The sequence below is a fragment of the Mobula hypostoma genome, chromosome 16 (assembly GCF_963921235.1).
Source record: "Mobula hypostoma chromosome 16, sMobHyp1.1, whole genome shotgun sequence".
In the NCBI taxonomy this organism is placed as follows: domain Eukaryota; kingdom Metazoa; phylum Chordata; class Chondrichthyes; order Myliobatiformes; family Myliobatidae; genus Mobula; species Mobula hypostoma.
This window is the reverse complement of record NC_086112.1, coordinates 15876559-15900343: the sequence shown is the minus strand read 5'-3', so window position 1 is coordinate 15900343 and position 23785 is coordinate 15876559. Positions and strand designations below refer to the sequence as shown.

Below are 23785 nucleotides of genomic sequence, written 5' to 3'. Positions count from 1 at the left end.
TTATATTCCATATTTTTCACTCCGTGTTGAATATGCATTGATAATAGGAAAAATTCTATCCTTGAATAAGTTTTGTGTCTATCGGAATAGAACAAATAGTCTCTTTCGGATTAATTCTTCTCCATATATCAATCAAATTTAAATCTTTCATCAATGATAAAGCTAGCTTTACTGCCTTCGATTTTGTGACAGCCTTAGTTGATCTATCTAAGACTGGGTCTAGGCAAAAATTGAAATCTCCTCCTATTAATATTTTTTCATGTGCTTCAGCCAAATTCAAAAAAGCTTCTTGTATGAATTTTGCATCATTTTCATTTGGTGCATAAATATTCATGAAGTCCATTATTCAGAAAAAAGTTGACAGTGTGTAATCACATATCTCCCCGCAGAATCGGTTATTACATTTAGTATTCTAATTGGTAACGTTTTATTGATCAAAATTGCTACTCCCCTCGCTTTTGAATTAAATGAAGCTGCAACAACACTACCCACCCAATCTCTCTTTAATTTCTGATGTCCTGTTTCTGTTAAATGCGTTTCCTGTAAGAAGGCTAAATCTACCTTCATTTTCTTAATATGTGTTAAGATTCTTTTTCTTTTCACCGGTCCATTAAGCCCATTAACATTAAAACTCAAAAAATTCAATAAATTAGTCATTATTCTTAACAAAGTTACTCCAATCTAAAACATTACTTAACATCTCAACTCTCATAGTTCCTTGGGGAATCTCTTTGAATTTCACCATGTTGCTATGTGTTTCCCTCCCAATCATACAGGCAAAAGGAAAGAAATAAAAGATAGATATGATACAAACAGAGAAAAAACAAAATACCCCCCTACTAATGTTGTGAATGAAAAGATACACAACACTACCCCCCTGCATTTTGCGGGTCGTGGCTATTGCCACGCTTGCACACATGAATAGCATAGCGATTGGTCAGTATTTCTTCCAGCTCCCCCGTAACAAAAAAAATTGTATGTATATATATATAAATTAAAAAAAAATTAATGTCGCTATTCTCAGCTAATATTCCTCAAATTTTAACCTTTCTTCCCCTCCCTCATATAATTAATAATATATTTATATATTCATCCGCCTTTAAAAATCCAGCAGGTCTATTCCTTGACCCAATCTTCATCTTCAATCCATCTCGCTCCCGTGGGTTAGTTCTTGTATCTGGTAAATATTCAAAGAATCCCGTACAAACTCCTCCGCTTTTTGGTAATCGTCAAAAAATCTTTTTTCTCCGCCAGCCAAAAAAATCTTCAAGGTTGCAGGATAAAGCAATATAAATTGATAACCGTGATCCCATAGGACTTTTTTCACTGGATTAAATTTCTTCCTTCTTTTCAAAAGCTCATAACTTATGTCAGGGTAGAAAAAAATTTTCTTCCCTTCTATTGTCACTGGCCCCTTTCTATTCTTGGCAGCTTGGGCAGCAGCCTGTAGAATCCTTTCTTTGTCTTGAAATCTTAAGAATTTTATTTAAATTGATTGTGGAGATGGGTCATCTTGTGGATTTGGTCTTAGAGCTCTATGTGCCCGCTCAATTTCAATTGATCGGTCTTCCTCTTTCATTTGCAAAGTTTCCGGGATCCATCTTTGAAAAAATTCTATTGGATTATCTCCCTCTATACCTTCTTTAAGACCAACAATCTTAATATTATTTCGTCTACTAAAACTTTCCAACACGTCCACTTTCTCCAACAGTCAATTTGTTTCCGTTTTCCAGACAAACATATCATTTTCTGTTTTTTCCACTCTATCGTTAATATGCTCCATTGTTCTTTCGAACTTTTGAAGTTTCTTATCCATTTTGTCCTGTCTTTTCATAGCTTTATCATAGCACATCTTCATGTCTCTAAGCTCTGTTCTTAATTTTCTTAGTTCAGCCGTTACTTGCAATAAAGCCTCTCTTATGTCTCCATCGCATCCTTTACTTCCAGTCTCTTCCAATTCTTCCTCCTCTTCTTCATCTCTATTCTCTGCGGAATCCAATTCTGACTCTGAGTCACTTTCACTTGCAGTGGACTGGTTCTTGTAGTTTGAGTTGTATCGATTTGCGCATGCCAACTTCTTTGCGCATGCGCACTTCCGGCATCTTCTTCCCAGGGACCGCTACTGCCGCCATTGCTCCCTGTTCTTCTACGCCAGAGATAAAATGAGTCTCCTCCGAAGGAGATCCAACCTGAATCCAAGGCTCCATCGCTGCAGTAGGCCCTTTTTTCTTCCCATCTCGCGGCAACTTCGCAACAACAGATTTCTTCTGTTGCGGTTTACGAGGCATATCGTAAAATAGTCTTGAGAAGCTTATAAGTAGTTTTCGGAAAGTACTTATCAACTTTGCTTTGTTTAAACAGTACTTTGCTGATTTTTTACGGGAGAGCTGGATTTACACGTCTTAATCCCACGTCATCACGTGACGACCCCCCAGGTTAATAGTTAGGATTGTTTAAAAAAACAAACTACCATTTAACTGAGTAACAAATTACGTATGTAAATGAAATACAGAACAAATTAGAACACTACCAATATTGCTACAGTACTACAAAACTGTAACAAATTCTATTAGCTATCGACGGAGGAATTCATCCAGTTTGTTACCGTGTTCTTTTGATTGACTGTAAATGAACAAAATCAGTGCAGTCACCTAGTGCAGATAATGGGCTGCCTTCATTGCCTTCCTGCATGAAGTAGTGTCATAATCCAACAATAAATTTCCTACAAAATTATAAAAAATTTGCTGCTTTTTGAATCAGAACCTGTCAGCTAAAATAGATAACATAACATGTGCATCTGATGCTATTTAAAAAACGTTTGCTCTGGGCATGGTGAAGTGTGTAATAGCCACATAAGGACTTGTGACTGACACTGGTAGAAACTATTTTGCAAAGGTCTTCTGTCCCAATTAATCGGCATAGTGTCTCAAAGAAATGATTATGATATAGTTGGGATCACAGAGACATGGCTCCAGGGTGACCAGGGATGGGAGCTCAACGTTCAGGGATATTCAATATTCAGGAGGGATAGACACGAAGGAAGGGGAGGTGGGGTGGCGTTGCTGGTTAAAAAAGAGATTAACGCAATAGAAAGGAAGGACATAAGCCGGGAAGATGTGGAATCGATATGGGTAGAGCTGCGTAACACTAAGGGGCAGAAGACGCTGCTGGGAGTTGTGTACAGGCCACCTAACAGTAGTAGTGAGGTCGGAGATGGTATTAAACAGGAAATTAGAAATGTGTGCAATAAAGGAACAGCAGTTATAATGGGTGACTTCAATCTACATGTAGACTGGGTGAACCAAATTGGTAAAGGTGCTGAGGAAGAGGATTTCTTGGAATGTATGCGGGATGGTTTTTTGAACCAACATGTCGAGGAACCGACTAGAGAGCAGGCTATTCTGGACTGGGTTTTGAGCAATGAGGAAGGGTTAATTAGCGATCTTGTCGTGAGAGGCCCCTTGGGTAAGAGTGACCATAATATGGTGGAATTCTTCATTAACATGGAGAGTGACGTAGTTAATTCAGAAACAAAGGTTCTGAACTTAAAGAGGGGTAACTTTGAAGGTATGAGACATGAATTAGCTAAGATAGACTGGCAAATGACACTTCAAGGATTGACGGTGGATATGCAATGGCAGGCATTTAAAGGTTGCATGGATGAACTACAACAATTGTTCATCCCAGTTTGGCAAAAGAATAAATCAAGGAAGGTAGTGCACCCGTGGCTGACAAGAGAAATTAGGGATAGTATCAATTCCAAAGAAGTAGCATACAAATTAGCCAGAGAAAGTGGCTCACCTGAGGACTGGGAGAAATTCAGAGTTCAGCAGAGGAGGACAAAGGGCTTAATTAGGAAGGGGAAAAAAGATTATGAGAGAAAACTGGCAGAGAACATAAAAACGGACTGTAAAAGCTTTTATAGATATGTAAAAAGGAAAAGACTGATAAAGACAAATGTAGGTCCCCTGCAAACAGAAACAGGTGAATTGATTATGGGGAGCAAGGACATGGCAGACCAATTGAATAATTACTTTGGTTCTGTCTTCACTAAGGAGGACATAAATAATCTTCCAGAAATAGTAAGGGACAGAGGGTCCAGTGAGATGGAGGAACTGAGCGAAATACATGTTAGTAGGGAAGTGGTGTTAGGTAAATTGAAGGTATTGAAGGCAGATAAATCCCCAGGGCCAGATGGTCTGCATCCCAGAGTGCTTAAGGAAGTGGCCCAAGAAATAGTGGATGCATTAGTGATAATTTTTCAAAACTCGTTAGATTCTGGACTAGTTCCTGAGGATTGGAGGGTGGCTAATGTAACCCCACTTTTTAAAAAAGGAGGGAGAGAGAAACCGGGGAATTATAGGCCGGTTAGCCTAACGTCGGTGGTGGGGAAACTGCTGGAGTCAGTTATCAAGGATGTGATAACAGCACATTTGGAAAGCGGTGAAATGATCGGACAAAGTCAGCATGGATTTGTGAAAGGAAAATCATGTCTGACGAATCTCATAGAATTTTTTGAGGATGTAACTAGTAGAGTGGATAGGGGAGAACCAGTGGATGTGGTATATTTGGATTTTCAAAAGGCTTTTGACAAGGTCCCACACAGGAGATTAGTGTGCAAACTTAAAGCACATGGTATTGGGGGTAAGGTATTGGTGTGGGTGGAGAATTGGTTAGCAGACAGGAAGCAAAGAGTGGGAATAAACGGGACCTTTTCAGAATGGCAGGCGGTGACTAGTGGGGTACCGCAAGGCTCAGTGCTGGGACCCCAGTTGTTTACAATATATATTAATGACTTGGATGAGGGAATTAAATGCAGCATCTCCAAGTTTGCGGATGACACGAAGCTGGGTGGCAGTGTTAGCAGTGAGGAGGATGCTAAGAGGATGCAGGGTGACTTGGATAGGTTGGGTGAGTGGGCAAACTCATGGCAGATGCAATTTAATGTGGATAAATGTGAAGTTATCCACTTTGGTGGCAAAAATAGGAAAACAGATTATTATCTGAATGGTGGCCGATTAGGAAAAGGGGAGGTGCAACGAGACCTGGGTGTCATTATACACCAGTCATTGAAAGTGGGCATGCAGGTACAGCAGGCGGTGAAAAAGGCGAACGGTATGCTGGCATTTATAGCGAGAGGATTCGAGTACAGGAGCAGGGAGGTACTACTGCAGTTGTACAAGGCCTTGGTGAGACCACACCTGGAGTATTGTGTGCAGTTTTGGTCCCCTAATCTGAGGAAAGACATCCTTGCCATAGAGGGAGTACAAAGAAGGTTCACCAGATTGATTCCTGGGATGGCAGGTCTTTCATATGAAGAAAGACTGGATGAACTGGGCTTGTACTCGTTGGAATTTAGAAGATTGAGGGGGGATCTGATTGAAACGTATAAGATCCTAAAGGGATTGGACAGGCTAGATGCGGGAAGATTGTTCCCGATGTTGGGGAGGTCTAGAACGAGGGGTCACAGTTTGAGGATAGAGGGGAAGCCTTTTAGGACCGAGGTTAGGAAAAACTTCTTCACACAGAGAGTGGTGAATCTGTGGAATTCTCTGCCACAGCAAACTGTTGAGGCCAGTTCATTAGCTATGTTTAAAAGGAAGTTAGATATGGCCCTTGTGGCTACAGGGGTCACGGGGTATGGAGGGAAGGCTGGGTTCTGAGTTGGATGATCAGCCATGATCATAATAAATGGCGGTGCAGGCTCGAAGGGCCGAATGGCCTACTCCTGCACCTATTTTCTATGTTTCTATGTTTCTATGAAATCAAAGTTCAAAGTAAATTTTATTATCAGAGTACATATGTATTACCACATACAATCCTGAGATTCATTTTCCTGAGGGCATACTCAGCAAATCAATAGAGTAGTAATTATAACAGGATCAATGAAAGATCAAGCAGAGTTGAGAAGACAACAAACTGTGAAAATGCCACAGTTTAAGAATAAGGGGTAGGCCATTTAGAACGGAGTTGAGGAAAAACTTTTTCACCCAGTGAGGGTGGATATATGGAATGCTCTGCCCCAGAAGGCTGTGGAGGCCAAGTCTCTGGATGCTTTCAAGAAAGAGATGGATAGAGCTCTTAAAGATAGTGGAATCAAAGGCTATGGGGATAAGGCAGGAACTGGATACTGATTGTGGATGATCAGCCATGATCACCGTGAATGGCGGTGCTGGCTCAAAGGGCTGAATGGCCTACTCCTGCACCTATTGTTTGTTGTCAAAGAGTAAAGCAAACCCACACACAAAAAAGGAACAACAACAACAACAACAATCATCATACCCCCAAACACCCTTCCCTGCATGAAATGCAACGCGAAACTTGGCCCCAAATCCTCCTCCCCTGCATGAAAAGCTAACAGAATCACATAAAGAACATAGTCTGCCAACCCCCCCGCACAAAAACACAATATGAATATTGACGCCCAAATCCCCCTCCCAGCCCCCCTGCACAAAAAAAAACTAAAAGTGCAACAGGAACATTGCCCCCCTCCAACCCTCCCTCCACTCGCACAAAAAATGTGAGAAATAATGGGCAAAAATGCAGAATATAAAAATCATAAGACTGAAAAAGTCCATAATTCATAGTCCAAATCCATAAACACAGGTCTTGGTAACATCATAGTAAGAGTTATAGTTCAAGGGCACAGGCCTACCCTCTGGGCACAGTGATAGGCCGAACAGGCTCTCTACCGGCAACAGAGGGATTAAAAAGCACATAGCCAGTGCTGAACACTCACTCACTCGCCTTCCACATTCGCCGCAACGTTTCATCTTCCTTGTTGCTTTAATCAGTGAATAATGGAAGTGGCTACAGAAGTTTGTCAAAGTTTTTGATATCATACCAAATCTTTGCAGACTCTTAAGGAAGGAGAGGCACTGCCGTGCTTTCTTTGCAATTGCGTTTACGTGCTGGGTCCAGGACAGGTCCTCTGAGATAGCAACACCCAGGAATTTAAAGTTGTTAACTCCCTCCACCTCTGACGAGGACCTCTGGTTTCCCTCTGCTGAAGTCTACGATCAGTTCCTTCATCGTGCTGACATTGAATGAGCGGTTGTTGTTATGACACCACTCAGCCAAATTTTCACCCTTCCTTCTGTATGCTGACTCATCAGCACCTTTGATATGGTCCACAACAATGGTGACATCAGCAAACTTGAATACGGTACTGGAGATGTGCTTAGCCACACAGTCATAGCTGTAAAGGGAGTAGAACAGGGAGCTAAGCACACAGCCCTTTGGTGCACCTTTGCAGGTCACCACAATCTTCTTGGGCACTGGTATAATAGAAACCTGCTTCAAGCACGTGGGTGACACCTACTGCTGAAGGAAGAGGTTAAAGATATCAGTGAACACACCAGCCAGTTGTCAGTACAAGTCTTTAGTACATGGCCAGGTACAAATGCTTTCCTTGTATTTACCCTCCTGACTGCTGTCTGCATGCCAGCTTCAGATACCGAGATCAAAGTATTATTTGGAGAAGTGGGGGTTTGCAAGGGTTCCTCCATGTTCTGAAGGTCAAAGTGAGCCTAGAAAGCACTGATCTGACCTGGAAGCCAAGCCCTGCTGTCTCCCATGTCACTTGATTGAAATTTGTAGGAGGTGATAGCATTCAAGCCTTGTCACAGCTGTCGATCCTCAGTCACTGATTGCAGTTTGGTTCGGGATATCCGATTCCCCCGTGAGATGGCTTTCCGGACATCACACCTGCACTCATGTTGCATTCTTGGCCTCCAAACTTGAATAACTGTGATCTGGCCCTCAGCAAATTCCAGATCTCATGGTTCATCCAGGGTTTCTGATAGGGAAGATGCTGAATGATATAGTGGGGACACACTCATCTGCTCTGTTTTAATAAAGTCCATTACAATCCTGGTGTTTTCATTCAGATCTCTTGATATAGCTATATATTTCTGGAAATCCTGGCTATTTTCTCAATTACTTTTTGTTCTTTAAAAGTTGTCCCATATAAGCAGCTGCCCCAATTAGCCGAAGGCTCAATTAACTGGAAACCACTGTGAATGGCAAATAATCTTGATTCAAAAAATAAAAATGGGAAAAAGGAACAATACCTGAATGGACTGAAGGTTGCAAAATTTCTTTTTATTTATTTATTAAGATACAGTGCAGAATAGGCCCTTCGAGCCACACTGCCCAGCAATTGGTGGACTTAATCCCAGCCTATTAATGGGACAGTTTACGACTTACAATGACCAATTAACCTACCAACCAGTATACCTTTGGGCTGTGGGATGCAGTTAAGTTTTTAATAATACAAACCATACCCGATGATACTGTAAGTTCAAAGTTCAAAGTACGTTTGGTCCGGACACCCTAACCTTTTCAATCTGCCCTGGCACATAAACCGTCCAAAGATCGGGTTCAGTTGCTTCAGTACACTCCGGGACCTCGGCCACGATGCCTTGGTTTCGTCTGTACCCAAATACTCATGAATTGCCTGAGAATCCAAGAAGGCAATTGCTTGAGGCATTGAGTTAGAGATGAAGGCAAATGGGAGGAAAGAAGTAAGGAGAGACTTTCGCATACCATTGTCACAATACAATCCTCGATCAAATGTTCCAGATTGACCGTAAAGATTGTTTTGTTTAATATGTATTCCCATTTGCTCCTGATTCATCGTTACAATAAGTTTTTAAAACTCTGACTATTCTGTATGACAGGAGAAGATATTTCTTTGCAGCACAATGCATGTTTGACATGAAATTCTAATTTAATATTTAAAATATTGGCTTGAAGGTAAGAAGTGGAGGATGGTGGTTGAAGGCTGTTTCTCAGAATGGAGACCAGTGACTAGTGATGTGCTGTAGGGAACGGTGTTTGGATCCTTGTTAATCGTTATTTATATACAGGATTTGGATGTGAAATCACAAGGCTTGAGTACTATGTTTGTAGATAACATGAAATTAGGAGTTGTTGATAGTGAAGATTATCATGAATTATGGAGAGATTGTGATCAGTAAGGCGAGTGGGCTGAGGAGTGGCAAATGGATTTCAAAACAAGAAAGTGTGAGGTGATGCATCTTAGAAAGTCAGACCACCGTAGACTTATACTATGAATGGCAGTGTAATGGAACAGAGGGATTCCAATTCACATTTATTTATCACATGTACATCGAAACATACAGTGAAATATATTGTTTGTCTTAACAACCACAACACCCAAGGATGTACTGAAGGTTGCATAGTTAATTGAAATGGTTGTCCCAGGCAGACAAGGTGGTAAATAACAGTGTTAAGCACACTGGCGTTCATCAGTGTACTGATGATCTAGGCATGGGACATGTTGCAGTTGTACAAGTCCTTGGTGAGGTCACAATTGGAGTACTGTGTACAGATCTCATTACACCATTACAGAAAAGATGTGGTTAAACTGGAAAGAATGCAGAAAAGATTTACGAGGATGTTGCCAGGACAGGAGTCCTGGGTTATAAGGAGAGATTGACCAGGCTGGGTCTTTATTCCTTGGAATGTAAGAGAATGAACTTTTTAATATTATGAGAGGCATACATAAGGTGGATGGTAGATGTTTTCCACAGAACGGGGAATCCAAAAATAGGGGGCTTAGATTCAGGGAGAGAGGGGAAAAGATTTAAAATGAACCTGAGGGCGGTGAGTATCTGGAATGAGCTGTTGAAGGAAGTGGTTGAGGCACCAACAATAGTATCATGTAAGAAACACTTGGATAAGTACATGGAGGAATGGAAACCCAACACAGGAAACTGGGGCCAGCTGGATACACAAGGTGGTTTATAAAGACTTGTTGGGCCCACATCCGTGCCCTATTGCTCTTTGACTAATATTTGTTCCTCATGGCAAACCTCTAGTTCCAGTCTCATCCAACCTCAGTGGAAAAAGCCTGCTTGCATTTATCCCGTCTTTTATATGCTTTTTGTTTAATCAGTACCTGTACTATAAACCTGATGGGACAATATAACTGATATTTAATGGCCAACATAATCAGGTGCACATTATTTAAAATCTTTTTTATATTGACACACTACATATAATGCAGCAACCGACACCAAGGCTTTACTTTTTCTTGGTCAAGCTATATGGAGTTACTAAACCTACTCGAAAGGATTCCCAATAAATGTATTATGTGTCTGAAAGATTAAAATATGTACAGATGTCCCCCGCTTTTCGAATGTTCGCTTTACGAAACCTCACTGTTACGAAAGACCGACATTAGTTCCCTGTTTTCGCTTTCAGAAGGTGTTTCCACTGTTACGAAGAAAGGCAGCGCGTGATAAAAAGCAGCGCACGCCCCGAGCAGCCGCTCTGCCCCGGATTCGGAACGGCATTGCTTTAACACGTTGCATTGAGCAGCCGTTAGCAAGGTGTCGGAAAAGCCTAAAAGAGTGAGGGTGTTACACTTAGCGTAAAGCTAGACATAATTAAGCATTTCCATCGTGGTGAACGAAGTAAGGACAAAGTGAGTTTGGCTTGTGGAAGCTGACGAAGATGATGCTGAAGAGGTTTTGGCATCCCATGACCAAGAACTGATAGATGAAGAGCTGATGCAATTGGAAGAGGAAAGGATAACAATCGAAACCGAATGCAACCGAATGCAGAAAGTGAAGCAACTGTGTGAGATTTTCGCTGCAATGATAAAGTACGACTTTAATTTTGAAAGGGTACGTAGGTTTAGGGGATATTTGCAGGATGGTTTGAGTGCTTACAAACAACTGTATGATAGAAAAATGCGCGAGGCTCAGCAGTCAAGCAAGCCTTCTGCATCAGCCACAGCAGACGACGAACCTCGATCTTCGACATCAAGGTGGGCAGTCATAGGAGAAGATGAGCTACCTGCCCTGATTGACGATGAGATGACACCCATGTGTCCCACCACCCCAACATCCGGGCCCCAGACAGATACTGTACCGATTCACGGAGAATGCAGCGGTAGCCGGGAGACACACAGCACATCTTTAAGAAAAAAGCTGAAATAAACATGCTAATTAATTAGGTGCTGCCTAGCATGTAATTGTCGGCCCAGATCAGAGGCAATGCAATTGGCAATCGCCTCTGATCTGCGTCGACATTTACGTACCGGGCAGCACCTAATTAATTAGCATGTTTATTTCAGCTTTTTTCTTAATGATGTGCTGTGTGCCTCCCGGCTATTGCTGCGTGCTTCGCGGCAATGTATCGGGTCGGCGGCCCGGAGGGTGGGGGCCACTGCACCACCCAGCCTGCGACAACTCAGTCTAACACACCATCATCTGTGTGCTCGGCGCTGTTTTCCCAATTCCGGTAAGTGATACTACACAGTACATACATTATTTCTACTTTATACAGGCTGTGTATTTTTACGTGTTATTTGGTAGATTTGGCAGCTTCATAGTTTAAAGGTTACTGGAGAGCGCGGTTATGCCAACAGCACTTGCGTGAGATTTTCGCTACGGAGATCTGTGCAGGCAATCGTTGTAGAGAAGTATTTCTACTTTATATAGGCTGTGTATTTATCATATCATTTCTGCTTTTACTATATGTTACTGTTATTTTAGGTTTTATGTGTTATTTGGCATGATTTGGTAGGTTATTTTTGGGTCTGCCAACGCTCGCAAAATTTTCCCATATAAATGGTAATTGCTTCTTCGCTTTACGACATTTCGGCTTACGAACCGTTTCATAGGAACGCTCTACCTTCGGATGGCGGGGGAAACCTGTATTAAGGTTATCACAATCAGACATCACTAACCTCCTGCAGGTGGGTCTTTGTTGAGAATTTTGATACTGTTCCAAGGACAATAATTTGAAAAGGAAATGATCGAAGATCAAACCTAATAACAGAGTTTGAAACGCAAACAACAGGAATTCTGCAGATGCTGGAAATTCAAGCAACATACATCAAAGTTGCTGGTGAACGCAGCAGGCCAAGCAGCATCTGTAGGAAGAGGTGCAGTCGACGTTTCAGGCCGAGACCCTTCGTCAGGACTAACTGAAGGAAGAGTGAGTAAGGGACCTGAAAGCTGGAGGGGGAGGGGGAGATGCAAAATGATAGGAGAAGACAGGAGGGGGAGGGATAGAGCTGAGAGCTGGACAGGTGATAGGCAAAAGGGGATACGAGAGGATCATGGGACAGGAGGTCCGGGAAGAAAGACAAGGGGGGGGTTGACCCAGAGGATGGGCAAGAGGTATATTAGGAGGGACAGAGGGAGAAAAAGGAGAGTGAGAGAAAGAATGTGTGCATAAAAATGAGTAACAGATGGGGTACGAGGGGGAGGTGGGGCCTTAGCGGAAGTTAGAGAAGTCGATGTTCATGCCATCAGGTTGGAGGCTACCCAGACGGAATATAAGGTGTTGTTCCTCCAACCTGAGTGTGGCTTCATCTCTACAGTAGAGGAGGCCGTGGATAGACATGTCAGAATGGGAATGGGATGTGGAATTAAAATGTGTGGCCACTGGGAGATCCTGCTTTCTCTGGCGGACAGAGCGTAATGTTCAGCAAAGCGGTCTCCCAGTCTGCGTCGGGTCTCACCAATATATAAAAGGCCACATCGGGAGCACCGGACGCAGTATATCACCCCAGTCGACTAGAGTTTGAAAAATTATTTTCATGCAATGAACTTCATATTTTTCCACAAATGGAATAAATAATTTAAAATTGAATTTTAATACCATAAATATATTTACAATACTGTATAAAAGTCTTAGGCACAGATAAATCTCAGGTGCCTAAGACCTTTGCACACGGCTTTAGTAATTTATGTATTGCAGCCGCAAAAAAACAAATATCATCACATTTGTGAGTGATGATAAACCTGATTCTGATATGGGTCTCTATTGTGGACTGAGAGTGGGAAGGGCAGGGAAAGGGGAATCATGATTGGGAAAAGGGGAAGGGAGATGGGAGGGTGCAGGAAGCACCAGAGAGACATTCTGTAATGATCAATAAACCAACTGTTTGGAATAAAATGACTTTACCTGATGTGTCAGGGTTGGTTGTGTCTGCACCCTCCCCAACCCGCTGGCACTTCTTTCTCTGCCACCTGTCCCATGCCCATTTGTGACACTCCAACATCACCATTCACAACATCCTTTACTCCCGCTAGATTTACAAACTTGCTGTCCACTCCACATTGACAACTACAGTACTGTGCAGAAGTCTTAGGCACCCTAGCTATACTAATGTGCCCGAGACTTTGCACAGTGCTGTATATCAACAGCTTTAACATTTAAAAAATCCTTGGGTACCAGGAGAATTACAATAAAAATAAAGTATACAGGTGTTAATGGTTACAGGGAAAAGGCAGGAGGATGGGATTGAGAGGGATAATAAATTAGCCATGATGGAATGGCAGAATCATAATTTACTGATTTCAATGTCAGGGAAAGGGTAGAGAAGAGGAGTTAAAGTACAGTTGCTATCACTCACGTCTTTCCCACCCAATCTGGCAGACTGGAATTTGAAACTAATGACAACAAAGACGCCTATTACAGCCCACTGTGATCAGACCTAAGCTTCCTCTGCTTTGGAGAGACCAAGCACAGATCGTGTGATCACTGTACAGACCACACTGTATGTAGTTGGCGTAACGCGATTGCAGCATCAGTGACCCAGGTTCAGTTCTGCCACTGCGTGTAAGGAGTGTGTACACTCTCCCTTTGACCGTGTGGGTTTCCTCTGGGTGCTCCGGTTTCCTCCCACAGCCCAAAGATGTCCGGATTAGTAGGTGAATTAGGTCACACGGTTGTAATCGGTCTGCGCGGGCTCATTTGGCCAGAAGGATCTGTTACCATGGTGTATCACTAAATAAATTAAATAAATACCTGCAGCCAGTCTGCAGGAGTGATCTAGTGCTTCCCGTTGTATGTCACTTCAGTTCTCAATCCCATTCCCATTCTGACCACGGCCACAGTAAGCCCAATGTAAACTTGAAAAACAATTTTTTATCTTCCATTTCGACACAATGAAACCTTCAGAAATGAACAATGAATTTTCCAATGTCAGGTAAATTGTTCCCTCATCATTTTGCATTGCCTTGTGTATCCCTTTCTCACCCAGTTTCTTACAAACACCTCCCTAACAGTCAGTGCACATACTTCCTAAATCTGATCTGTCTTAACCCATATCCATTTTTATTTCCTTGCAAATCCTTCCTCCCTCCAGCTCTGCTTTGAAAACTGTAATCCCTCTACTCCTTCCACAGTCTGGTGACAGGGACATTGACCAGAAATGTGAACTAGCTTCTTTTTCCAGATATACTGTTTGAGTGGATGAGTTCTTCCAGCATTTATGTTTTATTTCAGATTCCAGCATTTGCAGGTTTGTTTTTATTAAGCCTTAAAATAGTTATATAAGTCAACTAAAAGAGCCTCTTGAAGTCTAGAAAGGCCGTGGAAAGTAACAGTGCTCTCTATTTTGGGGCTGTATTAAGTTTCCAAGTCCAAGCAATTGAATATTTAGTACCCACAGTATTTTTAAAATGAAGGAGACAGAGGCAACACTATTAAGTGAGCTTAACTATGGTAGTAGGAAAATGAGCAGTATGTTTATATACAAATTATTCAATATCCATTTTGAACTAACTTCACTATTCCGTAAGGAATTAAAAGATATATATATGTACAAACTTATCTGGAAATAAAAATGATGCCATGACGTAGTAAAGAGAATGTGGTACAGATTATTAAATATTAAAGGTAGCACTTCAATGTGCAGAGAAAACTTCATTACATTTGATTAGTAACTGGAAAGCACGGAATAGAAACAGCACATTATAAGCTGGTAAATGTACCAATATTTATGCTAAAATATGTGCAAAAGTAATACATAGATTGACAGATTTTTTTTATACACACACATACTCAGAATATACACAGTACTGTTCAAAAGGTCTTAGGCACATACATAGAGCTTGGTTGCCCAAGACTTTTGCACAGTACTGTATTTGTCAAAGTGGAACAGAGAGTCTGTAAACCTGGTGGGAGCAAAGGATGCTGGGAATGGTGAGGATGGACCACCGTAGGAGGGGCGTGGGACAGGTGGCAGAGAAGGCGTGCCAGGGGCGGAGGATAGCACAGGTGCAGACACACCTAGCCCAAAGATACCAGGCAAGCTCATTTGATTCCAAAAAACTAGGCTTATTGATCATTACGGAATATTTCTCTGGTGCTTCCCACTCTGTCTTCTCTCTGCCTTCCCCCTTTCCTAACCTTGATTGCCTCTTCTTGCTCCCTTCCCACTCTTAGTCCTTTCATCTACAGTACTGTAGATACACACAATCAGAATATATATTAACAATAAACAAAAAAAACCGAATATCAGCATTAAATACCTACTTCTTAATTAGCTCTTCCCAATTTTCCTTAACAAAATCCCAGGCTAAAAGACATCCGACCAGGATGCTGCAGTCAGAAAGGACGTAGGGTAATTCGTGTATCCTTGTGGTGTCATGATTCAAGCTGCTGTACAACAGCCTAAGAAATTAAACAAGATAAACCATTCAAAATCTGTAAAGAGAAACTTTGGGAGCATTCATCCAGCAATACACAGCATTTTAAAACCATTAAATGATTCAGAATTGCATGTGAGTAAACTCCGCTGGGTCTAATTTGTTTGGTTAAAGATTTGATTAATGTTTAAACATCGTCATCATGTGGCATGTCGTATGATGGAGGTGATCATGGTCTCATGACCATGATTGTTCTTGGCAAATTTTTCTACAGAAGTGGTTTGCCATTGCCTTTTTCTGGGCAGTGTCTGTACAAGACGGGTGTCCCCAGCCATTATCAATACTCTCCAGAGATTGTGGTGGTCGCATGACCAGGGCTTGTGGTGCGCTCTGGCTGCTCACACGACCATCCACCACCTGCTCCCATCGCTTTAGGTGACCCGAGATGGGGCGAGCTAACCAGGTGCTACACCTTGCAGGGTGACCTGTAGGCTAGCGGAGGGAAGGGGCGCATCCGCCTCACGGATCCTTTGTTAGAGACTTATCACCACCCTGCCACACAGTTTAAATATGCGGCAGACAACATTCACGACTATTTATGCAGAAACTCTTAACATTCTGCATAGTTTATTAATTTGTTCAATGATACAGCACACAGCAGGCCATTCTGGCTCTTTGAGCACACTGTCAGAGCAGCCCCACAATCCTGATTAACCCTAACCTAATCACGGGACAATTAGAATTACCAATTAACGTACCCAGTATGTCTTTGGGCTGTAAGAGGGCAGCTGAGGACCCCGAGAAAACTCAGGCATTCCACAGGGAGGATGAATAGAGACTCCTTACACAACAGCGCCACAATTGAACTTCAAACTCCGGAACACGCTGAGCTATAATTTAGTTGATTTATTTATTGCGATTCAGTGTAGAATCAGCCCTTCATGCCATAACACCCAGAAACGCACCTATTTGAACCTCACCTAATCATGGGACAGTTTACAATGACCCGTTAACCTGCCAATCGATACGTCTTTGGAGTGGGGGAGGAAATTTGAGCACCCACAGGAACCCACGAGGTCACTGGGGAAAAATGGAAACTCCATACAGGCAGCGTCAGGATAGTGTGATGCTAACCGCTACACTACCTTGGCACCGTTTTCTTGGGAGCAGCAGAGTTTGAAGGGACACCTGAGACAGCTCTGTAAGACTGTGACAGGCTTAGACAGAGCAGAGAGCTGGAATCCTTCTCCCCCAGAGCAGTGAGAGTTTGAAATGCACTACCAAGGGTCGTAGTGGAAGCAAATATGAGAGAGGCACATTCATTTACCTACCCAACAGCCTCTGAGATCAGCACTTGAATGTGCGGAGAATGAAGCAAAACAGACATTGTGTGGACAGAAGCGATTAACTTAGTTAAGCCTTTAGTCAGGTGTTTAATTAATTTGGCTGAACACATGGGGCACAGGGCCCTTTTCGGTGCTGTACTGTTCTATGTTTTATTTCATAAATGATGAGCATTTCTAATGGAACAGATTAGAAAAGGGGAAAATAAATGCACTGCTTCCATCTTGATTGTGACTATAATACTAGTTCAATAAACTATTACTCAGTTTGAAAGTCAACACCCTACAAACCAGTACAGATAGTCAATATTGTCGGTTTTTGACATTGCTCTAAGTATTTTCATTCGATCCATCCCTGATTGCAGATAATTAACTATCCGGTTCATGAACGTCCAGCCCTCATCAGTACGGGCTCCAACATTGAAGATGATCATATCTAGATCTGATGGTAACCTGCAAATAAAAGAAACTCAACTGAGTCAGATATTTTAGAAAAGGTGGAGTAGGGAGAAAGGGGAGAGGACTGGGGAGAAAAAGGAAATTAAATAGACACTTTAGAAAAAAAGACAATACAGAAGTAAAATGAGGTGTAATTCTGGGATTTTTTTCTATTAATTCAAACAATGCATCTTAACTTAAGCTTCAAAATAATGGAACCAAACTGGTACCTAAACAAAAATGTGTGAATTATACCATCTGAATACTTTCATTTCTCACCTCAGATTTCATTATATTTCATGAGGGGTTTGAGGAGATTTGGTATGTTATCAAAGACTCTTGTGAATTACTTCAGGTACCAGTTAAACGATTGCATCACCATCTGTTATGGAGGGTCCACTCCACAGGGTCGGATAAAGCTGTAGAGGGTTGCAAACTCAGCCAGCTCCATCATCAGCACCAGGCTGCCCACCAGCGAAGACATTTTCAAAAAGGTGATGTCTCAAAAAGTCGGAATTGATCATTAAGGACCTCATCACCAGGACGTGCTCTTTTCTCATTACTACCATCAGAGAGGAGGTCCAGGAGCATGAAGACCCACACTTAGTGCTTTAGGAAGAGTTTCTTCACCTCTGTCATCAGATTACTGAACAGACAATGAACTCATGAACTACCTCTGCCCTGGGCAGTGATGGAAGCAGGTATAATAGTGGCCCTTTAAGAGGCAGGGAATGGAGGGGGGGATATAGATCATGTAGAGGCAATAGTTCAGTATACATGTGGACTGAAGAACCTATTCCTGTACAGTACTGTTCTACGTTTTAACAGGTTCTACCAAAATCTGTGACTAAAATAAAACAAGAACAGGCACATGGTAATGGCAATTTCTAGTCACACGACATATTGATTTCGAAATACTTCACTATTCTTCATCATTACCGAGTCTACATCCTCAAAATCTTCAGCAATATGGTTGTGAGAGCATTTTCACTGGCAACTCATCACCACATTCTTAAGGGCAATTAGAAAAGGGCATAAAAGTTGATTAGACAATTATACATAGGAGCAGAATGAGGCTATTCAACCCATCGAGGCTTCTTCACCATCTGAGCATGGCCGATTTATTTTCCTTCTGAACTCCATTGTTGTGCCTTCTCCCAGTTACCTTTGACACCCTCACTAATCAAGAAAATTAAAGCCTGGGAAAAGTAAAGGAGGAAGAGGGGGGTATGTTTCATAGTGAACAATGCTTGTTGCGACCGCCAGTAGCACGCACACGCTCAAATCCTTTTGCTCTCCGGATCTGGAGTACCTTCTGCTGCTATGTTGACCCTCCTAGCTGCCTGGAGAATTCATGTCTGTTATTATTACAAGTGTGTACGTCCCACCTTGGGCCGATACCAATCTGCCTTTCAATGAACGATGCAAAACCATCAATATCCATGAAACCACACACCCAGAGGCTGCTTTTGTCATCGCTGAAGACTTTACCCAAGAGGTACTGACCAGAGCTTGACTGAAGTTTTGTCAAAACATCGAGGTGGGCACACGGAGAGGAAGCATACTCGACCACTGCTACTCTCCCTTCCACAACACCTACAAAGTACTTCTCCGCCCCTCCGTTTGGAAAGTCTGACCATTCTTCCTTCCATCTTGCTCCTGCCCACCTACAGGCAGAAACAGAAACAGGAGACAGCCATAGTAAATAATATCCACTGCTAGTCCAACCAATCAGACTCAATGTTACAAGACTGCTTTGACAGCATCACCCGGAAGGTTTTTCAAGTTAAGGACATTTCCTAATACACAGAGGTCGTCACAAGCTTCATTCGGAAGGGCATTGAAGACATTGCTCCCCAAAAATCGTCCAGGTCTACCCAAACCGGAAGCCTTGGATAACTAGTTCAGTGCGTGTTGCTGTCAGCACAAAGGATAAAGCCTTCACATCCGGAGACTAACAGGAGCTCAAGCGATGCCACTATGATTTACGTAGAGCCATCAAGGTGGCAAAAGGGCAACAATGGCAAAATCCAGTCACAGCTCTGTAACAATGACACACGCAGGATATGGCAGGGACTGCACACCATCATGAACTTATGAGGAAACACAGCAGTACAGCCCACATTGCCGCCTCGCTCCCAGACGAGCTATATGTTTTTTTATGCTCGATTTGAGGTTGATAGGACTGAACCCCCAATGACAGCTGCAGATGAGAACTGCACTTTGGCCATCTGAGAAGCTGAGGTACAAAGAACATTCCAACATGTCAACAGCCGCAAGGCAGCGGGGCCGGACAGCGTCCCAGGGCGCATCCTCAAAGTGTGTGCAGAACAGCCGGCAGGAGTGTTTGCAGACATTTTTATTCTCTCCCTCTCCCAGTGTGTAATGCCCTCCTGTTTCAAATCGTCCATCATTGACCCCGTACCTCAGAAAACTAAGTTAGCATGCCTGAACGACTGTCGCTCTGTCACACTCAATTCAATTATAAGCAAATGCTTTGAGAGGATAGTTAAAGACTGCATCTGCAGCATGCTACCGCCTACTAACAGAGCCGGTCTATTAATGACGCCACAGCCACAGCACTACATGCTGTCCTCACTCACCTGGAGAAGAGGGATGCATACGTTAGAATGCTGTTCCTGGCCTACAGTTCAGCATCCAACATCATAATTCCCTTCAGACTTGACAGGAAGCACGAAGACCTAGCCTGCACTCCACCTTGTGCAGCTGGATCCTAGACTTTCTATCGGATCGCCGACAGTTGGTAAGGATGAGCTCCCTCACCCATGCCCCTCTGACCTTCATCACAGATGCACCTCTCCCCCCCCCCCAGGGTTGTGTCCTGAGTCCCCTCCTCTACTCCCTTTACACCCACGACTGTGCTGCCACACATGGCTCCAAACTGATCAAGTTCACAGATGACATGACTTTGATTGGCCTTATTTCTAGCGGTGATGAAACAGCCTACAGAGGAGAGTTTGACACCTTACACAGTGGTGCCAAGATAACAACCTCTCCCTCAATGTCCAAAAAATAAAAGAGCTGATTGTAGATTACAGAAGGAATGGAGACAGGCTCACCCCGATCAACATCAATAGGTCTGCAGTTGAGAGGGTCAGTAGTTTCAAGTTCTGGACTGTACACACTGGCTGTGTGGCAATAAAAGCACAACAGCGTCTCTTCTACCTCAGGTGACTGAAGAATTTTGGCAAGGGCCCCAAAATCCTCAAGACCTATTGCAAGGTCACCATTGAGAGCATCCTGACTGGCTGTATCACCACCTGGTATGGAAACTGCACCAACCTTGATTGCTGGGCTCTGCAGAGAGTGATACGGACAGCCCAGCAGATCTGTGGATGTGAACTTCCCTCCATTGAGGACATTTACAGCAGCAGGTGTGTAAAAAAAAAAGGCCTGGAAGATCATCAGGGACACCAGTCATCCCAACCATAAACTGTTTCGGCTGCTTCAGTCTGGCAAATGCTACCACAGTGTTAAAGCCAGAACTAACTGGCTACAGGAAGCTTCTTTCTACAAGCCATTAGGCTTATAAATTCACACGTCTGTACATTGCGACGGAGTCATAATGCAGGGATTTTTACTCCCTCATGTTGTGGGACAGATGTAAAATATAAATAAATTCAAATTAACCCATCAACTTCTGCTTCAAATATACCAAATGACTTCACAGCCGTCTGTGGTAATAAATTCCATAGATTCACCACCCTCTGGCTAAAGAGATTTCCTCCTCATCTCTGTTCTAAAGGGGTGACTTTCTGTTCTGCGGCTGTGTCCTCTGATCCTCAACTTCCCCACTGTTGGAAACATTCTCTCCACACTAACCCTATCTAGGCCTTTCAATAATTTATCTTCTTAAAGAATTGTCCTTCACCATCGATGAACAAGCTAACCATGGGGTAAAATCCACAGCGCTCTGATACATGGAATGTAAACAACTTCAGCTCATGTCAATGCACTAATAAATACAAAACACGCAGAATTTTGGTAAAATCCAACCTTTGCAGCCAGACCCAATCCAATAATTTAATAATAACACAAATGCATTTAGATTTACAAACCCACTCAGATTTTGGTTTTAATGATTAGTGGAATTTCATTTTAAGACATTTTAAAATGTATATTATACATACAGTGCAGTACATAGAAAATCTACAGCACATGACTGGCCCTTCGGCTCACAATATTGTGCCGATAATGTAATCTACTCTACAAGCTGACTAAAATTTCCCGACCACATAGCCCTCTGTTTTTTGAAGCTCCATGTACCTATCTAAGAATCCCTTAAAAGACCCTATTGTATCTGCCTCTACCACCTTCGCTGGCAGTGCATTCCATACACCCACCACTCTCTGTGTGAAAAATTTACCTCTGACATCCCCTTTGTAACTACTTCCAAGCACCTTTAAACTATGCCCCCTTGTATTAGCCATTTCAGCCCTGGGAAAAGCCTCTGGCTACCCACACGATCAATACACCTCTATCAGGTCACCTTTTATTCTCCATTGCTCCAGGGAGAAAAGGCCAAGTTCACTCAACCTATTCTCATAAAGCATGCTCTTCAATTGAGGTAACATCCTTGTAAATCTCTTCTGCACTCTCTCTATAGCATCTGCATCCTTCCTGTAATGTGGTGACCAGAACTGAATTTAAAGCCTTATATAGCTGTAACTTTACCTCACGGCTCTTGAACTCAATCCCACGGTTGATGAAGGCCAACACACCATACACTTTCTTAACAACACTGTCAACCTGCGCAGCAGCTTTGAGTATCCTCTGGACATAGACCCCAAGATCTTGCTGATCCTCCACACTGCCAAGAGTCTTACCATTAATGTTATATTCTGTCTTCAAATTTGACTTACCGTAATGAAGCACTTCACACTTATCTGGGTTGAACTCCATCTGCCACTTCTCAGTCCAGTTCTGAATCTTATCAATATCCTGCTGTAACCTCTGACAACCCTGCAGACTATCCACAACACCCCCAACCTTTGTGTTATCAGCAAACTTACTAACCCACCCTTCTACTTCCTTATCCAGGTCATTTATAAAAATCACAAAGAGGAGGAGTCCCAGAACAGATCCTGCGGGACACCACTGGTCACCATCCTCCATACAGAATACGAACCATCTACAACCACCTTTTGTCTTCCGTGGTTAAGCCAATTCTGGATCCCATGCCTCATTACTTTCTGAATGAGCCTTGCATGGGGAACCTTATCAAATGCCTTACTGAAAACTATATACACTACATCCACTGCTCTACCTTCAATCTGCAATTCAAATATTGCAATAAAATTCTACAAGTAGGAACAAAAGTAACAAAACCAAAGATAATTACTTGATTCAAAACAGGCCCCTGAACGTAAAGCATGAAGGAAATGTCACTGAAGCTACTTACAAACTGAAGTCTGAAGAATTCATCCACTTGCCAAACAGATTGCTTGCATTCTGAACACAGGTATCATAATTCAAATCGCATGCTACAGTAAGTAGTTGGGAACGAAGTAGTCTTTCAGAGATGGTACCATTGTTGCTCCAGGTTTGTTGGTCAATCAGTTGTCCAAAAATATCAAAAATATAATCCTGCAACACAGACACATACCGTTTGGATGTGATGAATAAAGTATATTCCAGCTTATCAGTGGCAGTTATCAGATTTCAAAAGCATTCCAATCTGTGGAATGGAGGGCTATGTGGGAGGGAAGGATAACATTGATCTTAGAGAAGGTTAAAGGATAGGTACAACATCATGAGATGAAGGGCCTGTAATGTTCTATGTTCTGGCAAAAGATAATTATTCAATAAGTTCTATTAACAGAGAATATTAGTCCAGTGGGTTTTAAGGTTCATGTCCTTACCAGCACCAGCCTGTCAGTCATCAAGGACACACTTTATAGATAGAAAAGTGTTGGAAAAAGTCCAGTAACATAATGAAGGATCTTGCACACCCTGCTGATGGCCTGTTGACCCACACCTATCATGGAGGAGGCTGTGTAGCATTCAAACCAGGAACATCCGATTCAAAAACATTTATTTTCAGCAAGCAGTGAGGCAAATGAACACCATCACCCACTATGCCACCTCTCCACACCATGACTACTTTATCACTTCCTCTTAGAGTCACCTTACATTTTAACACTCCTGTGCCCACCGTCACTTTGTGGACATACAATCAATCTATGTATAAAAGCTATCTTATGTATTTTTGTGTTTCTTCTTAATATGTTTATCTTACTGTGGTTTTTGTGCTGGATCAGATACAGAGTAACAATTATTTTGTTGCCCTTTACACTTGTGCACTGGAAATGATACGAAACAATCTCGAATGTGAAAGTTTAAAAAAAGTAGCATTTGCAGAATCATATAGTTTGATGGAATTGTGAGAATAATGACATTTTATTTTTTCCTCAGTTTCAGTTTGCTAAAGATTATCAGCTGGGCAGTACATCATTTAGCTGTGGGCACGTTGTTTGGAAATTCAATCACGTGCCCCATGCTATTGAATTGGGCTTGCTCCTGGAAAGGCTTTTGTTTCACATGCAGCACCAATATAAAATACAC

The 23785-nt window shown here is 42.4% G+C and overlaps 1 pseudogene; it reads right to left on the bottom strand.

Annotated features, from left to right (window-relative positions):
- LOC134357254 (leucyl-cystinyl aminopeptidase-like) overlaps nucleotides 1-23785 on the bottom strand; it is a 164405-nt pseudogene that overhangs the window by 5567 nt on the left and 135053 nt on the right.